Raw genomic sequence first — 20,149 nt, forward strand, 5'->3', positions numbered from 1 at the left:
TACTTGACTGAAGTTGGAATTCTGTAATGAAAAAAATATATTAATACCTGTCCTTAGAAATTACTCACACACAGTGATGTCAAAAAATCGCTTCTAGCGATCAATGAATACGCACACACCTGCTACAAGATTTTTTGGCATCATCATAAGCTAACGATGATCTCTGTCTCTAAACACTAATACGCAGAGAGCATTTCGAAAAGTGAGTTACCAAGATCTCCAGAGAGCAAGACGATAACAACATCATTGCTGTGTGCACTCACGATACATTGCTTATACTACGCAAGGCTTGTTGTGAGTGCACGCTACAAACTAAAGATCTCAATGCGTACAGCTGAGTACAAGAAGTTGTTCGGATTATGTACAACTGATGAACAACCGTGATCAGATCATGATCATTGCCATAATGATCGTGATTTTGTTTTTGCTTTTTTTCAGTCTGTGAATTAGAAAAGATGCATGTATTTGCGTTGGCGGCATTGGTCCTTTCGGTGGAGTGAAAAAGAAAGGAACAGTTCACCGTGTTGACAGAACTATCCGATGAACTACTGAGCCAAATGTGCGCTATTTACAGGTGAGGTGCAAGGAAGCTAGTCGACTCTTTCATTCTCATCGCGTTCTAATACAGCAACAGACGTGACGTAGCGCATTCGAAACCGAGAGATTGAAAGAGTCGACTTGTTTGCATCCTCCTCACCTATAGAAACCGCACATCGCCCCGTTTCAGCCTTCGTGTTAAAAGTTAGGGTAGGATGGTTCAAACGCACCCCTGGGGTAAAATGGCCCTGCGCTGTTTTTCATAGCTTTCCGATTGTCAATTCATGAATTTAACAATCAGCATTGCTAGTTCAGTGCTTGAACTAACATTCTGGCACATGATATTTCCAGAATTAGTAATGGGAAAGCAACGGAAACCCGCACGGCTCCATTTTACCCCGGGGGTGCACAATAGAATGTTCTCCCCTACCGATGGTCAGCACCTATCTGCTGATGCTTGCTTATAGCGAATTTGTTCATTTTACCGTTCCACCTGGATTGGGTATCAAGTTAGGGTCAGCTTTTTTTCTAGCAAACGTCAGTTTGATCGTTTATTGTTATAACCTGACACTGGTCGACTTTGGCGTTGAAAAAAAGTTCGGGTTTGCACTGGGTTAGAACTGGTACCAACCTGGGAATAAACAAATTCGCTATTGCTCTGTAATCCCAAACTGCCAAAGCATGCTACTCACAGAGAGACACTCACTCTCGTCTCGTGAAATAAGCACATGTTGCGATTTGTGGATATAATGAGCGAAAAGGGTAACTCACTTCTCTGAGCTTGACTCAGTATAACAATGTATTTGTTATTTGTGAGTTGCCTACGCAACAACGTATTTTCAAGGTGCAAGAGGACTAATCGTTGGTCGCATTTTGTACAGATCACGATCTGTACAGTTTACGACAAACTGGAAATCGGATCATGCTCGCACATTATTTTTTCAACATACTTCACGAAAAATTTTCAATTTCTCTCCTGAAAGACGTGATTTTTCAACATATAATGCCATCTTCTGGCGGACAAGATCCATGATTTTCTGATATTCTAGCGATAGGAAGGTCATCGATATCGCCAACGTAGTCTCAATTATATCCGTCTCGCCGTACCATTTGTAGGCGAAAAGAGTGCCATCCGTGCCGATTCTAAAGAAATTCCGGCAGTCGTAGGTTATAATACCTTTTCAGGGCCCAGAATTCATTCAAATCACGGAAATCTCCTTTGGTACGGTTCACTCGAAAAGATGGAAACTGATGTGCATGGAATCGGATCCTCATACATCGCACATCCAAATTTCGTCATTTGGCGTATTGAAAATTCACTTCTTTCTTGATTAGACCCATCAACTCGCTATGAAGGGGCTTATTGCCAATCCTGTACTCCATCATTGGTTCTATATGCACCATCCGGGAGATCAGCCAGCTCATCGTCTCGCAAAACCAGATCCTTATGAATGCATCAATTCATACCGCAAGCGGTTGTGTCGCCGATATCCGGTAGAATTCAGAGCTGAAATATTTGAAGCACACATGAATGGAATGGTCTGCTTTTTTTTTTTTTTTTTTTTTAAATGATCTTTATTTTAGTTTAACTTGGACGATTACCATATAAATTTTTACTAAGTGATTTAATTGCTTTCTTCATCTTTAGGTATGGGCAAAATTTAAAATTTGTTTTACAGGATTAGTCCTAGACTTAGTACACGGTCGACCACCTTGGTGGGATTGGTTTGTTTTGTTTTTAGAATTTGAAGAGAAACTACTTAATACTACTATTTACAGCTTAAAACTAACCTACTCTACTATATACACTTAACCTACTATGTACAAATTGCTTATTAAAGCATGTTCAGAAAGATTGCATTTTTGAATAAATTTAGTTGTCATATCATCAATTTTGGAATCTACTTTGGGAATTTCTGCCTCTTGATGGAGGTCTGCTATTCTTGTGTCGAATGGACGATCTAGGATCATCCTCAACACTCTATTCTGTGCAACCTGGATTTTGTTCCTGTGGGTCTGAGCGCACGATTCCCACACCGGGGCGGCATAGAAGATCGCGGGGGCTATGATCTGTTTGTAAACAGCCAGTTTGTTTTGCCTTGAGAGGCGGGATCTGCGGAAAATGAGCGGATACAAACACCTAACCAAGGCGGAGCACTTAACTAGGGTTTTCTCTATGTGCGAGCGGAACAGGAGCTTCTCATCGAACAACATCCCGAGATAAGTAACATCAGTGGACCACTCGACCCTTGTACCATCCATTATTACGGTACAGGATGGAATGGTCTGCTATGATAAAGGGCCATTTATGCATAATGTTGCGGTTTGTATGGTGTAGCGGGATTTTTCATACATTGTCGGTTTGTATTAACAGTGTTTTGACGAAAGCATGGTGAACGTAATAGAGTTCTGGATTCTGGATTAATTTGAAAATGAATGATACAACAAAATGTAACGAGACGCGTGGTAGAGAGTATTAACATAGCTTCAAAAATGTGACCCGTTGTAGATTTATGAACTTAAATTTTCATTAGTTTTCATACAGCCAACGTCATAACACAGAAAAACAGGCCAATTTAAGTTTTTCGAAGTTAATAGTATCGCTGCTTGAGGCGCTAATAATCATTTCCCTTGCGTTTGACTTATACACACTACCGCCATCTGTTTTGTACTCTGCCCGTGATAGTTTACTGCAACATGCATTTAAACTTTTGCGAAATCTCTGGATTTGATGTTCAAGCTTCTTTTTTCAATGATTCGTTGCTAATGAGTTGCCGAGAAAAGTTCTTCGAAACTACGGGAGGAAACACAAGAACCTCCCAGGAGAAGTGAGGAGAATATGGCGGTTGAAGGTGTAAAACACGTCCAGCAACATTTAAGTATTAGGAAGTCATAAGAAACTTCGCAATTTTCATTATTTTTGTTGTAAAAGTTAAAGTTCACATGAAATTTATAATTGAAATCACCTGACTCTCTCATACATTCAGACCGCAAGCAGCCTACCCGTTCCACATTTTTTAGTTCATACTGCGTCGTGAAAAAAAAATGACATTTCAATCAAGAAGAAAAAATACATGCCTACTTTGACCAAAAAATCCGATTTTCACGAATTTCCCCTACTGCGCATCATCTTTCAGTCACTACCATAGCAACACCAGCGCAACAAAATTTCATATGCCTAGAGCCTATATAAGTACGGCTGCTGCTAACAATCGTCAAGAGGCTTCTGAGGTGGTTATCAAGCGGACGTGTTTTGAATTGCTCTTCATCCCATTTATTTGTGCTAGTCAACATGTTTGCTAAAAATGTGAAAAATGGCCGTGATGCCGGGAATAACCGGTCCGGTCGGAATGTAGGTACATCGAAGTCTTTGCCGGCTTTCATGCGTCCCGACCCGGATGGCGAGCTTGCGGCTACGTATAACCGCATCAAGGCGGCATATACAAAGCCCAAGCTGTCAAAAGGGCGGGACCGCTGGGAAATGCTGAAAAGACTACCTGTGACCAACGAATATGAAAACGTTAGGTCACCGGTCGCAGACTACATCCGCCGGCCATTTGTAGCATCGTCTAGCAAACTGCTGATTGGTGAGGGTTTTGGGACGGAAGTTGCAAAAATCCGCAAAGATACTACCCCAGATGCCTCAACCCCGGGTTTTGTTAAGGAAGTTTTAGGTAAAGATAATGAGGTATTAGAATTGGCGAATTATAATGAATTAGGAGATAGGGAACCACTAAATTTATGTCAGGGTTTTAAGTGTAGTTTTACAGACATAGATTCGATATTGACTGCAGGGCTAGCCGAGGTACAGTGCTGTAAGACGACGTTAGCAGTCTTCGAAACATATGCCAAAACACAATTTGACATTTTGGAACGTCTGACTTATACAGCGAGTACTGCCAACTCATCTACACAGACAAAAACTCCCAAATTGCAACGTTCCCAGATGAATCTGGTTTACGCTGGATTATGGGAGAGCTGTACCTCGAGACAACATCGAAGTGTACAAACCGAGGATGAAAATTTGACGTTTTCAATGCAGCCTACTTCGATGCTGCTTACAAATTCTAGTGGCCAAAAACCAACTTGGGTAAAAACGTTGTTGGGCTGGAAACCTGTTGGCTTAGTTTTCATGGTTTCGGCCGTTTTCCTCGGTTTAATGGAAATTCAAAATCTTTTCTAACAGTTTGGCCTTGTTTTTGTGTGATTAGATCGAGCTTACTAGTGGCCCAACGAATTTCATCCAAATCTTTTAGCTTCTCCGAGGTCTTCTGAAGAGTATAGGTGTTGTAGCCGGGTACGTACGAATACTTTGAGCTACCACCTTTTCTCTGAAGATTCCTCGGAACCCATCAACACTTAATAGGGACCATTTGGCGAACGAAATTCATTTAGGGACCATGCTTGGATGGGTATACCAATTCTACCCTATTGAAAGTGCCTTCCAAGTAATTTCGGTTCATTGTTCGATCTGATTCTTCCTGGATAATATTATGAACAAGGATTGCCGCTATATCTAGTTAAGGTTTCATACCATTCTAACTATATACATTAGTTTCAAATATATCCATGTAATTTGAATGTTTATTTTAAGTTACAAAAACAAACTTCGCTTGAGCTTATTGACAAAACCGTCAACCTAATCACGGTAGTTTAACGCTACCGTCCTGGTGCACGTAACTTATACGTGTAAAAAAGGATGGACGAAGGTCTGAGGTCATACCTTTCAAACAAATAACTATACCCAGATTGGAGATGTGCGTATCACCTTTGGCTGTTGCGCTGTAATAGTAGATAAAGACGTACCTTCGCTAATGAAGATCCCGATTACATAAGTGGTGCTCTGGTTTGGCAGTCAACATTGTTCTGGTGGCTTGAATTCACAGGCTTCGGTCCAGCTTCAAATAGTCGTATTCGTGTCGCCGATATCAGGTACCAGAATTCAGAGCTGAAATATTTGAAGCACACATGAATGAAATGGTCTGCTATGGTAAAGGGCCATTTATGCATAATTTTGTGGCTTGTATGGTGTAGCGGGATTTTTCATACATTGTCGGTTTGTATTAAAAGTGTTTTGACGAAAGCATGGTGAACGTAATAGAGTTCTGGATTCTGGATTAATTTGAAAATTAATGATACAACAAAATGTAATGGGAAGCGTGATCGAGAGTATTAACTAAGCTTCAAAAATGTAACCCGTTGTAGATTTATGAACTTAAATTTTCATTAGTTTTCATACAGCCAACGTCATAACACAGAAAAACAGGCCAATTTAAGTGTTTCGAAGTTAATAGTATCGCTGCTTGAGGCGCTCATAATCAATTCCCTTGCGTTTGACGTATACACACTACCGCCATCTGTTTTGTGCACTGCCCGTGATAGTTTACTGCAACATGCATTTAAAATTTTGCGAAATCACTGCATTTGATGTTCAAGCTTCTTTTTTTTTCAATGATTCGTTGCTAATGAGTTGCCGAGAAAAGTTCTTCGAAACTACGGGAGGAAGCCCAAGAACCTCCCAGGAGAAATTGGAAGAATATGGCGGTCGAAGGTGTAAAACAATTCCAGCAACATTTAAGTATTAGGAAGCCAAAACAAACTTGGCAATTTTCATTATTTTTGTTGTAAAAGTTAAAGTTCACATGAAATTTATAATTGGGACCACATTTTCCTCTCGGATGTCACCCTAAGAGTGACACCCAATGTGGACCCCCTCTCGCCTCAACAAGCACGCCATTGGTTCAGCATACAATTTTTATTTCAATCCCTCAGCCCTTTACGGCAAAAATGAATTCAGTCATGTGTAAAATTAGTTATTTCTTATTTTGTGAAGCATTGCAATTAGAATCTGTAGGAGTGAGATGAGTACAGCGAATCATCCCCGAAGAGATATAAGTGTGTAGAGTTAAATTCAATATTTTTGACAACACTGTTTTCTATTTCCGTTTCAATCATTAAAGTGAACTCGATACGAATCGAACGTGTTTTTCTGTTTTCTCCGAGTATCCGCAAGTTATTCTCGAGTGGTTCCTTTTTCTTCTGCTTTGGTCGCGTTCTGCGTGTCTCTGCTGTCCTGTTGGTCCATCAGGTTATGGGCCCAGGTACCGGAGGAAGAGTTAGAGTGTGTTTTGTCGAGAAAATTCGTGTTCCGGGAGGCATCGCCGGTGCCCTTCTGAAGAAAAGTTTTGGTTCGGAGAAAACAAGATGGCCGACTCATTGAAAGTGATGTTCCCCAAGCTCAGCAGCGGAAACTATGTGTCATGGAAGTTCCGCATGAAATCGTTGTTGGAACGCGAAGAGCTATGGGAGGTTGTTGAACAACCGAAGCCTTTAGAGGCAAGTGAAGAGTATCCACAGTGGAAGAAATGTGACATCAAAGCTCGCGCGACAATTGCTCTATTTATCGATGACAGCCAGCTTCGTTTCGTGAAGAAAGCTGAGACCTCGCGGGATATGTGGCAAAATCTGAAAAGCTATCACGAGAAGGCCACTATCGGCACTCAAGCAATGCTGTTGCAGCAGTTGTGTGCAATTAATTTGCGTGAAGGTGGTGACGTTGAAAAACACCTTGAAGAGGTCGAAAATTTGGTCGAGCGGCTTGATAGTGCAGGTGTCGAGTTGAATGAGCAGCTGAGAGTTATTATGATGCTGCGCAGTTTGCCCTCGTCCTTCAGCAGTTTTGTCACTTCGCTGAATCCAATAAGAAGTCGGCTCCGGAACAGCAAGCCAAGCAAGTGCAAGTGGACAGAGCTGAAAAATCAAAGCCGGTTGCGGCGGATGATACCGTTTGTGGTGCCGTGTGTTTTGTGGCTGGAGGCTCTATTCCGGGTGCTTGGATGATCGATAGTGGATGCACCTGCCACATGACAAACGGCCGGCAGTTTTTCGCGGAGTTCAAAAGTGGCGTAGTAGTTGAGGTGACTTTGGCAAACGGGTCGAAAACCAAATCCTCTGGATGCGGAAGTGGTGTTGTCATGGGCGTAAATGGCACTGGTCAGCGTATTGCAATCACGCTGGAAAATGTGTTGTATGTTCCCGCATTGGAAGGAGGTTTGATTTCTGTGCGAAAGTTAGCAGCAAAGGGTTTCTCAGTGTTGTTCAACGAGAAAAGCTGTGAGATCAAAAATGTTCATGGCAATGTTATTGCTGTCGGTGAACTAATCGGGTGTCAGTATAAGCTCAAGCTGGCAGAGCAGTGTTTGGTGGCTGTTAGCGGAAACCACACGAAACGGTGCCAGCACACATGGCATCGCCGTTTTGGCCATCGGGATATGCACGTGGTACAAGAGATGCAGTCGAAAATGCTGGTTAGCGAATTGGAAGTGAAGGATTGCGGCGAGCGCATCGTGTGTGAATGCTGTTATAAAGGTAAATTAGCACGTAAGCCATTTCCCTCTCTAACAGAACGGAAGTCGAAACAGGCCATGGATCTCATACACAGTGATCTGTGTGGTCCAATGGAGAACGCGACTCCGAGCGGTAATAGGTATTTCATTACCCTGATAGATGATTATACCCGTTTTTGTGCAGTGTTTCTCCTCAAAACGAAGAATGAGGCAGAGCAAAGGATCAGAGAATATATTCGGTGGACCGAATCGAATGAAAATGACTTTTACGGATTTGACGATAACCCTGTTGAGGACAATGGAGACAATGAAGTGTTAAACAGAGCGTGCCGCCAAAATCGTGGTGTATTGCCGAAGAGATACGAAGACTTTGTGGTAGGGCAAGTGACTCTTGATGAAGATCCTTGTGACTTTCAGGAGGCAATAGTGATCCCTGAGTGGAAGTGTGCTATGATCGAAGAGATGAAGGCTCATGCCGAGAACAAAACCTGGGAGCTTGTGCGACTACCTGCCGGGAAGAAACTTATTGGTGCAAAATGGGTTTATAAACTGAAACGTGACGATACGGGTAAAGTAGTCAAGCATAAAGCTCGCATAGTGGCGCAAGGGTACACTCAATCACCTGGAGTGGATTATGCGGAGGTGTTCGCCCCAGTGACGCGGCAAACGACGTTGCGCGTACTGTTGGCAGTCGCCGGACAGCAGCGGTTGGAGCTAAAACAATACGATGTGAAAACTGCTTACCTTAACGGTACAATTGAGGAGGAGTTGTACATGAGCCAACCTCCAGGCTTCGTAGAAAAGGAGAAGGAAGGCTTTGTGTGCAGACTCCTGAAGAGCATTTACGGATTACGTCAATCTGCGAGGTGCTGGCATAAGGTGCTACATGCTGCACTCCTTGAGCTGAAGTTCGAACCATGCGAGACGGATGCGTGTCTGTATATACGCCGTGAAGAGTGTGTAGTATATTTGCTGGTATATATAGACGACTTGATTATCGGATGCACCAATGAGGAGGAGATCGACAGAGTATTCGAGAGCCTGCGCCAAAGATTTGGCATGACGGCGCTTGGTACAGTTCGGCACTTCCTAGGGTACGAAAAAGAGAAAGAAGATGGATGTTACACGCTCAGACTGACACCGTACATCGAAAGCTTGATCCGGAAGTTCAACATGGAGAATGCACGACCTGTGAAGACCCCCATGGATACGGGATATACTTTGGAGAATCCTGACAGCAAGCAATTAGATGACCCGTCGTTGTTTCGAAGCTTGGTTGGAGGGCTATTGTATCTGGCCGTCAATGCCAGACCTGACTTGTCACTGTGTGTCGGGCTTCTAGGTAGAAAAGTTAGTCAGCCGAACAACATGGATTGGTCAGCGGCAAAGCGCGTTCTGCAGTATCTAAACACAACAAAGGGATGGAAGCTCCGGTATGGTTCAAAGGAAAACTGGACACTGGTTGGATATACTGATTCAGACTGGGCTGGTGATCGGCAGACCAGACGGTCGACTACTGGTTTCGTTTTCTTTTACGGTAGCGGTCCGGTCAGCTGGGTGAGCAAGGGTTGCTTTGTCATCTCTTGAGGCGGAATACAACGCGCTCACCTTGGCCTGCCAGGAAGTGGTATGGTTGAGGCGACTTCTGAACGAGCTTGGACATCCGCAAAACGAACCGACGACAATTTTCGAGGATAACCAAGGATGTCTTAGTTTCGCCAAGGCGGAGAGGTCTAGTGGTCGAGTAAAGCATATCGACACCAAACGACATTTTGTACGGGAATTGTGTGAGCAGAATATCGTGAAGCTTGTGTACTGCCCCACCAACGAAATGGTCGCCGATGCTTTAACGAAGCCTGCTGGACCTACTATGTTGCAGAAGTTTGTTAACTGCATCGGTTTGCAGCCGTAAGTCGATTCAGCATTCATCTAGGAGGAGTGTAGGAGTGAGATGAGTACAGCGAATCATCCCCCGAAGAGATATAAGTGTGTAGAGTTAAATTCAATATTTTTGACAACACTGTTTTCTATTTCCGTTTCAATCATTAAAGTGAACTCGATACGAATCGAACGTGTTTTTCTGTTTTCTCCGAGTATCCGCAAGTTTTTCTCGAGTGGTTCCTTTTTCTTCTGCTTCGGTCGCGTTCTGCGTGTCTCTGCTGTCCTGTTGGTCCATCAGAATCAACAAACAAATTGCAAACTACTGAATAGTGCAGGTTAAAGGAAACTAGTCTTATTCAGTCATCAAGCATATGAAGTACAGTGAACACAAACAGTATATTTACAAAATCTCAAGGTTCATGCGTTCTTGCTTTTTAATAACGTTATGTCACTTAAACTGACGGGCAATTTACACATTTCGATGAACCGTCTTGGTCAAATGATTTGGAAACATTAGGAAAATCTCATTGCATATTACTGAATTGAAAAATTACCTCAGTCTTGCTTCCTCTTCTTCAATTCGATGCTCCAAGTCTAGAACAGTCTGATTTAGTTTACTTATCCGAAATTACTTGATTGAAGTCGGGATTCTGCAATGAAAAATTATATTAATACCTGTCCTTAGGAGTTACTCACACATTATTTTTTCAACATACTTCACGAAAAATTTTCAATGTGTCTCTCCAGAAAGACGTGTTTTTTCGACATCTAAAGCCATCGATCCATGTTGATCTCCAGTTATGACTTCCTGTCGGCAGTTATTCTTTCGTCCAAAATTAAATCTTCCATTGCGAATTGCTGCGACTCAGGCAAAGCGGTGTCGATGATTTCATTTTTCTTATTGTTCAGCAGGTTTGTTTGATTTTCTGATGTTCAAGCGATAGGGCGATAGTTTTCAAAGAATTCATTCAAATCACGGAAATCTCCTTTGGTCGGATCCTCATATATCGCACATCCAGATTTCGTCATTTCGTGTATTGAAAATGTAGATTTGGTTTCTATTTTTTCGGTTTTGGGTATGAGAAAAGGTAGAAGCACTGAAGTCATGGTCAATTTAGAACTGGATATTCGCTGTGATTTAACCTTTGCGCCCTTGTTGGAAATATTGAAAAATAGTGTTTACTTTCAATAACTGGTTACCCTGGAGATGCTGGACAACATTATGAAAGTGGGGATTTATGAATTATTCAAAACCTACTCTTCAACTCATAAAGGCGTAGTTAGGTGTCAATTCAGAGAAGATGCATTTTTTTGTGCGTCATTAGGCTCGTTGGCACTGCAGGAATACGCATTCGATTTTTTTTTAAATTATTATAAGAATTGTAAATAAGGATATAGTTTTTCTCAATCTTCTGTTGGATTTTTTTTTTCATAACTAAAGAATGTATAGCAAAAGTTAGTCAGCATTAGTAATCCTATTTACAGAGATAAGTGGAAATATTATCAGACGATTTGGGAACGTGATTTGTTTTGTTTACAAAAGCTGCAAACACTTACCGTGGAGCAAACTGTGTGAGCTTTCTGCGTGACTTTATCATTGTCTACGCTACGAGTTTGTAAAACATTTTTTTAATGCGGAATGACACTGGACTTATAGAATTTGACCAAATAATTTCCTTTCTCTATCAGTTATCATTGCACGTGCATGTTGATCTGCACGACTCAAAGTACCTACCTTAAATAGAAGGTAACTTATATCAGAGTTTTCGCACACATTCTCAGTGGTCTGGGCACCAACACATGTATGTTAGTTATGAAATTTTCATCATGTTGCATGGAATTATTTAAGTTTTTATTAATGTCCAGAGCTTTGAGCTATATTCCTGGTCCACTTAGTCGTTCGTCCCGTTACGACGATGAGTATGTCGTCATTATAAACGATTACGTGTACGTTCTTGGGCTATCGGCTGAATACCCCGTTCATTGCCACCAGGAATAGCGTTACTGCTATGACGGACCCCTGAGGCACTCCAGTTTCTTCGGGGAACGGATCCGAGCGAGTGTTCCAGACCTTCCAGGCCCCAGTCGATGAGCTGCCTGATAACACCAGGTGTCCATGTCCTGTTGAACGCCTTTAAATATCAAGGGAGACTAACTTCGCATGGTGACCGTTGTCCTGGGCTTCCTTAAGTACATTCCCGGAATGTGCCGTCACTCCGATTTCAAAAATACCCATATTGAGGGGTATTGGACAGAATTTCCAAGTTTTTCTCTAACGGAAAGCCACCATATTGAATTCAAAATATCGTCAGTCATGGATTTCCGGTCTCTACACATCACCACGATTGCAAAAATACCCATATTGAGGGGTATTTCATAGTATTTTTCAATTTTTAATATTTTTCTTGAATTAAAAAAAGGCATTAGTTTCCGGTCCCTACATGTCACCAAGATTCCTTAAATACTCATAAGGTGGTGTATTTGACATAATATCCCAGTTTTTATTCAAACGGAAGCCGCCTTCTTGGAGTACTATGACGAGCACCTCAACGGTGAAGCAGCAGAAAACGAAGGTGGCACGGCAACAGACCTTGGAACACGCGCAGAAGACGACAGGCTACCGGCCCCTGATCTTCAAGAAGTTGAGGAGGAGATCGGTCGACTGAAGAACAACAAAGCAACTGTTGTAGATCAACTACCAAGTGAGCTATTGAAATACGGTGGTGAAGCACTGGCTAGAGCGCTGCACTGGGTAATTGCCAAGATTCGGGATGAGGAGATATTACCGGAGGAGTGGATGGAAGGTGTCGTATGTCCAATCTACAAAAAGGGTGACAAGTTGGATTGCTGCAACTACCGCGCGATCACACTGCTGAGCGCCGCCTACAAGGTACTCTCCCAAATTCTATGCCGCCGTCTGTATCCATATGCAAGAGAGTTCGTGGGGCAATACCAGGCGGGATTCATGGGTGCCCGTGCTACCACGGACCAAATTTTCGTGATTCGGCAGGTTCTGTAGAAATGCCGCCAATACAACGTGCCCACACATCATTTGTTCATCGATTTCAAATCCGCATACGACACAATCGATCGAGATCAGCTATGGCAGATTATGCACGAGTACGGATTTCCGGATAAACTGACGCGATTGATCAAGGCGACGCTGGATCGAGTGATGTGCGTTGTTCGAGTATCGGGGACACTCTCGAGTCCCTTTGAATCTCGAAGGGGGTTACGGTGATAGACTTTCGTATCTGCTGTTCAACATCGCGTTAGAAGGTGTGATCAGAAGAGCTGGGATAGACACGAGTGGCACGATATTCAGGAAGTCCATCCAGCTCCTTGGTTTCGCCGATGACATTGACATTATGGCACGGAACTTTGAGATGATGGCGGAAACGTACATCAGACTGAAGGCTGTAGCTAGACGGATTGGACTTGCCATCAACGCATCAAAGACAAAATACATGAAAGCAAGAGGTTCTAGGGAAGACAATGTTAGCCTCCCACCCCGAGTTCAGATTGACGGTGACGAAATCGAGGTGGTCGATGAGTTCGTGTATTTGGGCTCACTGGTGACCGCTGAAAATGATACCAGCAGTGAAATTCAAAGATGCATTATGGCAGGGAATCGTGCCAACTTTGGACTCCGGAGGACGCTCCGGTCGAATAAAATTCGCCGCCGCTTGAAGTTGACTGTCTACAAGACGCTGATTTGACCGGTGGTCCTCTACGGCCACGAGACCTGGACTATGCTCGTGGAGGACCAACGCGCCCTTGGTGTTTTCGAACGGAAGGTGTTGCGTACCATCTACGGTGGAGTGCAGATGGATGACGGAACGTGGAGGAGGCGAATGAACCACGAATTGCACCAGCTGCTGGGAGAATCATCCATCGTCCACATTGCAAAAATTGGGCGACTACGGTGGGCTGGGCACGTCGTAAGAATGCCGCACGACGACCCAGTGAAAATGGTTCTAGAAAGCGACCCAACAGTAACAAGAAGAAGAGGCGCGCAGCGGGCAAGGTGGATCGACCAAGTAGAAGGTGACCTGCGGACCCTTCGCTGACTACGAGGCTGGCGAACTGTGGCCATGGATCGAGTAGAGTGGAGACGACTTCTTCGGACAGCAGAGGACAATAAGGCCTTAGCCTGATTGGTAAGGTAAGTAAGCCTTCTTGGATATCAAAATAGCGCCAGGCATGGATTTTTGGTCACTACACGTCACCCCGATTCCAAAAATACCCATGGTAAGAGGTATTTTACAGAATGTCCATGTTTTCCTCTAACCAGAAGCCGCCATCTTGACTTTCAAAACGGCCTTAGACATCCATGTTCGGTTTCTACACGTCACCAAGATTCCAAAAATACCCATATTGTGGCTAATTTTTCAGTATTTCGCAGTTTTTCTCCAACTGGAAGCGGCCATATTGAATTCAAAAAGGTGTCAGACATGGGTTTCAACTCTCTACACGTTACCATGATTCCAAAAATTCCCATTTTGAGAGGAATTTGACAGAATTCCCAAGTTTTTCTCTAATCGGAAGCCAACATCTTGAATTTTAAAACGGCCTCAGACATTGATGTCACCTTGATTCCAAAATACCCATATAGTGGGTAATTTAGCAGTAAATCCCAGTTTTTATCTAACCAGCCGCCATATTGAATTTCAAAAAAGCTTTAGACATCGATTTCCGGTCCCTACACGTCACCAATATTCCAAAAATACCCATATTGAGGGAAATTCGACAGAATTCCTGAAGTTTTTCTCCAACCGGAAGCCGCCATCTTGAATTTCAAAAAGACGTCAGACATGGTTTTTCGGTCCCTACACGACACCAAGATTCCCAAAATACCCAATATTGTAGGTAATTTGGCAGTATTCCCAAGTTTTTCTCTAACCAGAAGCCGCCATCTTGAATTTCAAAATGGCCTCAGACATCGATGTCCGGTTCCTAAACGTCACCCCGATTTCAAAAATACCCTTATTGTGGGTAATTTGGCAGTATTTCCAAGTTTTATTCTTACCGGGAGTTGTCATATTGAATTTCAAAACGGCTCAGACATCAATGTCCGGTCCCTCCAAAAATACCAATATTGTGGGATGTTTGACAGAATTTCCAAGTTTATTTTTCCAACCAGAAGCCACCATCTTGAATGTCAAAATGCCGTCAGACATCGATATCCGGTACAACACGTCACCAAGATTCCGAAAATAACAAAATTGTGGATAATTTGGCAGTATTTTCCAGTTTATCACTAACCGGAAGCCGCCATATTGAGCTTCAGAAGGCCCTCAGACATGGTTTTCCGGTCCTTACACGTCACCCGGATTCCAAAAATACCCATATTGTGGGGTATGTGACAAAATTTTCCAAAATATTTTTATGAAGTAAATCCCAACATAGCATTTGATAACGGCACAAAAGCATTTGTAAACAAACATTCTAGTATTGTTAAATCTCTCTTAAGTATTTTTAAGTATTTTCAAATATTTTTATCTTGACGTTATTTTGATCATAGTAAGTCTTGGCTATAACATCGGTTTCTAGTGCAATTGTTTTTCATGTCGATGTCAAACATTACGCGTGAATGTTTCAAAATGTCTACCGAAGAGTTACTGATTCATACTGATTGGATAAAATAGGTATTTTGAGGATTTGAATATAATTTAATTGACTACTGCTACTACTCATTTTATATTAAATATTTTATTTGCAGACATCATTCAACGGAGCTTTGGTGAATTTCCTGTAAAGATGAAAAAGCTGCTGGACGTGCTATCATTTTCAGGTAGCCTAACCATAGCGCTCTTGAAGTCTGAATCTATATCACAATTGGAAGAAGACATGAGGACGATGAAAGAGACAATTCGGAAGCGGCACGATTTCAATTATGCAGACCTGTATGGGGACTTCAGTGAAACCCCGAGAACTTCCACCTGTTTACCCAATTGTTTGAGTAATCGGCCCTCAGTCCACTAACATTAGGTTTAAGAAAAATCTGTTAATCTAAAATTGAACTTCGGTTGTTTTGAAGCTTATGCAAATGAGCTTTGACAAATAAAATACACAAATATATATATTAAATAAACCATGACTTTGGTTTACATTTGGCTCACTGTCATCTTTCACATGTTTGCCTAATACTGAATTTGATCAATGGATTCAAATTAGTCACTTATCTATTTCTATCTATCCCAAGTAACATTGAAAATTATATGGAGGTATTAAAGCATGCTACAAGTCTAAATCATGGTCTAGATAACCCCTATAAAACCGAAATTGTTACTTGGGACTTATGTATTACCTATCTACCCTTATTTTGATCGAAACAACTTTTCAATAAAAATAATAAGGACAAATCTATTTCGATCCAAATAGGGAATAGGAGTGAATATCATAATGAAACTTGTTCAGAAAAGTGTGTTTGCTCAAATACTATCTCAAATATAGCTACTTAAATAAGAGAGACGGGTATTTTAGGTTGAGACTCGGTGCAGCTGGAAAGCAGATTTTTTTTTAAATTTTCTCTTATGTCAGAAAAAAGACACATTCTCAAAAACGGAAACTCATAATTGACCTTTCCTCGGAAGTTGTAAATCTCTTCTTTTGTATGATTTATTCACTAAATACTTTAACGCTCGCAATGCACAAAATCCAACCTGACACATAAAATCCCTGACATTGAGTAAACAAACATCAGTAGTTTGTCTAGCAACCAGGGAAGCAATCTAGTACTAGGTATTTCTTAAGTATTTTTAAGTATTTATAGGTATCTAAGATATCAGCAAGAAATTTATAAGTACATCGTTAGAAATACAAAGTTTAGAGTGGGATGCCCCTAGAGCTGTGCCATCGATTCGAGAACCAATTTCAGAAAAACGGTCAAGCCGGACAGAGCGTGCTATCAGGAAAGCTAGATCCGAGCTGGCCTCGGAACTGATACAAAAACATGAGGCCGAGATTATGGAAGTTGAGTCCCAACGTAACTTCAAGTATGTTCCGAGCGCTAGCTTAACCTTTAATGCAATTCAACAGCGCATACAGTCCCTCATCAATCACAACAATGAGCAACATGCCCAGAATGGTATGGAGGTAGAGATGGAAGCGTACGATCTACCGTCAACAGTGGAAGCTGGTGCCGTAATCTGTACGACTCAGCATGTCGAAGTTCTCCCAGAACATAAGTGTATGATCCAGCACCAGCAGCTAGCAACCCAAGGTGATGTTTCTAATGAGCCAAACCGTTTGCAATACTCATCTGTACAGGAGATGGACAGTCCAGTTTCCCTAATTGCTGACAATGCCTTTTCGACACAGCAAGGGAACAACGAAACTTCCAACGGACCACATTCTCCGCATTGTTTGCCAATTATCAACAATTCAGTGACCTTCAACGAAACCGATCAATCCATTAGCCTCAATGTTTCGGAGTGTATGTCGGTGCTAAACAGGAGCTACACTATTAGTCGACTACACACTACACACTACAGACGAAAAAGTTGTGTTGAGATGGAAAAAATCGGTGAGTTGAGCGACATCATCAGTACTCAGCGAAATACCATAAGGAAACTTGAAGCTCAGGTAATATAGTTGGATGTGAAACTACAACAATGCAATGATTTAATATGTACATGGATTTTAGTTACGGGGAAAAGAAAAACAAATTGACACACTTGAGAAGATGCTGGAAAATAAGTCGAGGATGCAGAATGACCAGATAAAAAAATCTGCGAAGACAATAGACAATCTTCGAAAAGCATGTCTCGAACTGAGTTCTGCACCAGAAACGTATGTGTTAAACAGGATTCGTCAAGCATTGCTCCAGATCTTTTCGGAGAACCAGAAAGATATAATTATGGGAAAGAAGAAAAGAGCGTTGTGGACAACAAAGGAAATTGCAACGGCTTTCTCGCTAAAGTAAGTTGATAATTTACGATTTTTCAGTTTTATATTTTAGTATACCACAAAGTCTAGTATATTAAGTTAAATATAATATCTTGTTTTTGATTCAGGTATTATAGTCAACCAGCTTATGAAATTGTCAGATCTGAGCTAAAAATTCCTTTGCCTAGTCTCAGATGTCTCCGAGAATGGGCATCAAAGATAAATATGCGAAAAGGAGTTCTCGAAGATGCTTTCATCGTTTTGGAAATGGCAGGTAAATACATGACTTCTCGCGAAAAAGTTGTGGTTCTGGCCTATGACGAAATGTCCGTAAACGGAACAATCGAGTACGATAAGCGAAACGATGATATTATCGGCCCGCATAAAGAAATGCAGGTTATATCAGCTAGAGGCCTGTTCAGCTCATGGAAGCAACGAGTGTTTGTTGATTTCGATACAAAGATTAGTAGAGATCTTCTTGACAAAATCATCACGCGCTTCCACAGTATTGGCTTTGACGTCGTTGCAAATGTACACGATTGCGGTGGTGGAAATATGGGTCTTTGGAAAGAGGTTGGAATCGACTCAAATGAAGGTGTTACCTCGATGAAACACCCTATAACACTTGAAGATGTTTTATTTTTTCCTGATGTACCTCATCTCCTCAAATTAATCAGGAACTGGTTGCTGGATAATGGATTCTACTACAAAGGTATTACTACACTATTTAAGCTGCAAATAATTGTACATTTAGAGTGACTTTATTATTAATTGAATTTATTTTTATTTTTTAGGAACGCTCATTACTAAAAAATTTTTATGTCTGTTGATAAATAAAGCATCTAGTCTAGTCTAGTCTACACATACACAGCCAGTACTTGAAAGAATCCTGGAAAATGATACATCTATCATTTTTCTTGTCATTATTAATGCCTGCTGCACATCAAGGATGTGAAACAAACAATAAAGCGGCCAGGCCTACTGTGTAGTGTTTAGTTAATTTTTGTGGAAGTGAATGTTTACCATGTCTACTTAATAAGTATAGACAGTGGTTAACATTTAATCCACAGGTAATCAAAGAGCGGGGACATACCGTACCAACCGCTCCGTATGCAGGATTTGAAAATAGGCTATATAAATCGTTGGGAGTGACAGAGCTAAGAAAGTTAATGTACACTCCTTGGTTGTCCGATCTCCTGGGATGGAACACAGGTATTTACCCCTTGTGTTCGAGCGTACAGTCCTCCCTCCGTACAAGCGTGGACGGCACCGCCCACCCACTGCCATCCCTCAATCGATCCAGCCGACCTCAGTCGAAGGACAACAGAGAGCGGTGTGCGGACGTAACCTATACGGAGGGAATGCTGTATTCGCCTAGGTTATAGCGCCCTTGCTCGCTACCATTTTCTTCTAGCGGTTGGGACCTGAGCACTAACTCTTGTCCTAGCCCTATATGGCATATGGTGGTTATAGCGCCATTACTCGCTTTCTGAAAAGAGAAGAAGGGAAGGGAAGGAGAGGAAAAGGACTTGGGAAAAGGAAATGCGGAATTCCTTTCCTCATTAGTATTTGTATCGTCAACTTTTATGAAAATTATATAAATCATTTTTCCTTGGTCAGAGGTATTATTACGACATTTTAATAAGATTGTCTTATCATTTGTTATTAAAAATTTAATGTTATAATGATCAACATAGCTTTGGATTATCCAATATAAATCGGTAACACTGTCCTGCAACCGATGATTTTTCTAATCCGAAAACTAAAAGTTACGAAAAAGCACTTAGGCCTTCCACTTTCACGCGACGTTCAATGTTTCGCGGTTTGCTCTTTACGCATTGTTCAGGCTATCATAACAAGCTATGACCGGCGTGACGATTGCTTAAGCCCTGGTTAAACAAGTAAGTTATTAAAATGAAATCACATTCCCGAAAGCAGTCAACAATGTATCTTAAACCGGATCAAGCGTGCGCCCTATTTTTCTTAACATTCCGACGCCTTCCGCCCAATATCTATCAATTACGTTTTTCTACAATAGTAGCCTGGGATAAATCCTAATTCGACCGACACGTGTTTGTTGAAAAATTATATTCTGCCTAATGTCAGTAGTCAGTAGTCATTAGGACACCTGTTACTATATTACCACATATGTATCCTTCTTTCATGAATTTGTTTTACGAACATGATCTAACACAACCTTTTTCTATGACAAAACTATATTCTGATAAAATTGGATCATTGCCTAGACCAACTATTGAAACTAAAGAACAAAACAATTGGCCACGTGTCTGGAATAATATCAACTTAAAGAACCTGCACTCAAATGAAAAATCTATTCTTTATTTACTTTAAAGGGTGATACGGTCAAAATTTGGTCAAGGGAAAACGCGTGTAAATCGGTGAAATCGTTTATTTAAAAAATCAAATTAAATTTCTTTTTCAAGTTCAATTAGGAAAAATATTCAGTTAGGCTTCCGCTTTTCCAAATCCGAATT

The sequence above is a fragment of the Ochlerotatus camptorhynchus genome, unplaced genomic scaffold (genome assembly GCF_037179485.1).
Source record: "Ochlerotatus camptorhynchus isolate MF236.1 unplaced genomic scaffold, CSIRO-AGI_Acam_v1.1 ptg000180l, whole genome shotgun sequence".
Taxonomy (NCBI): Eukaryota; Metazoa; Arthropoda; class Insecta; order Diptera; family Culicidae; genus Ochlerotatus; species Ochlerotatus camptorhynchus.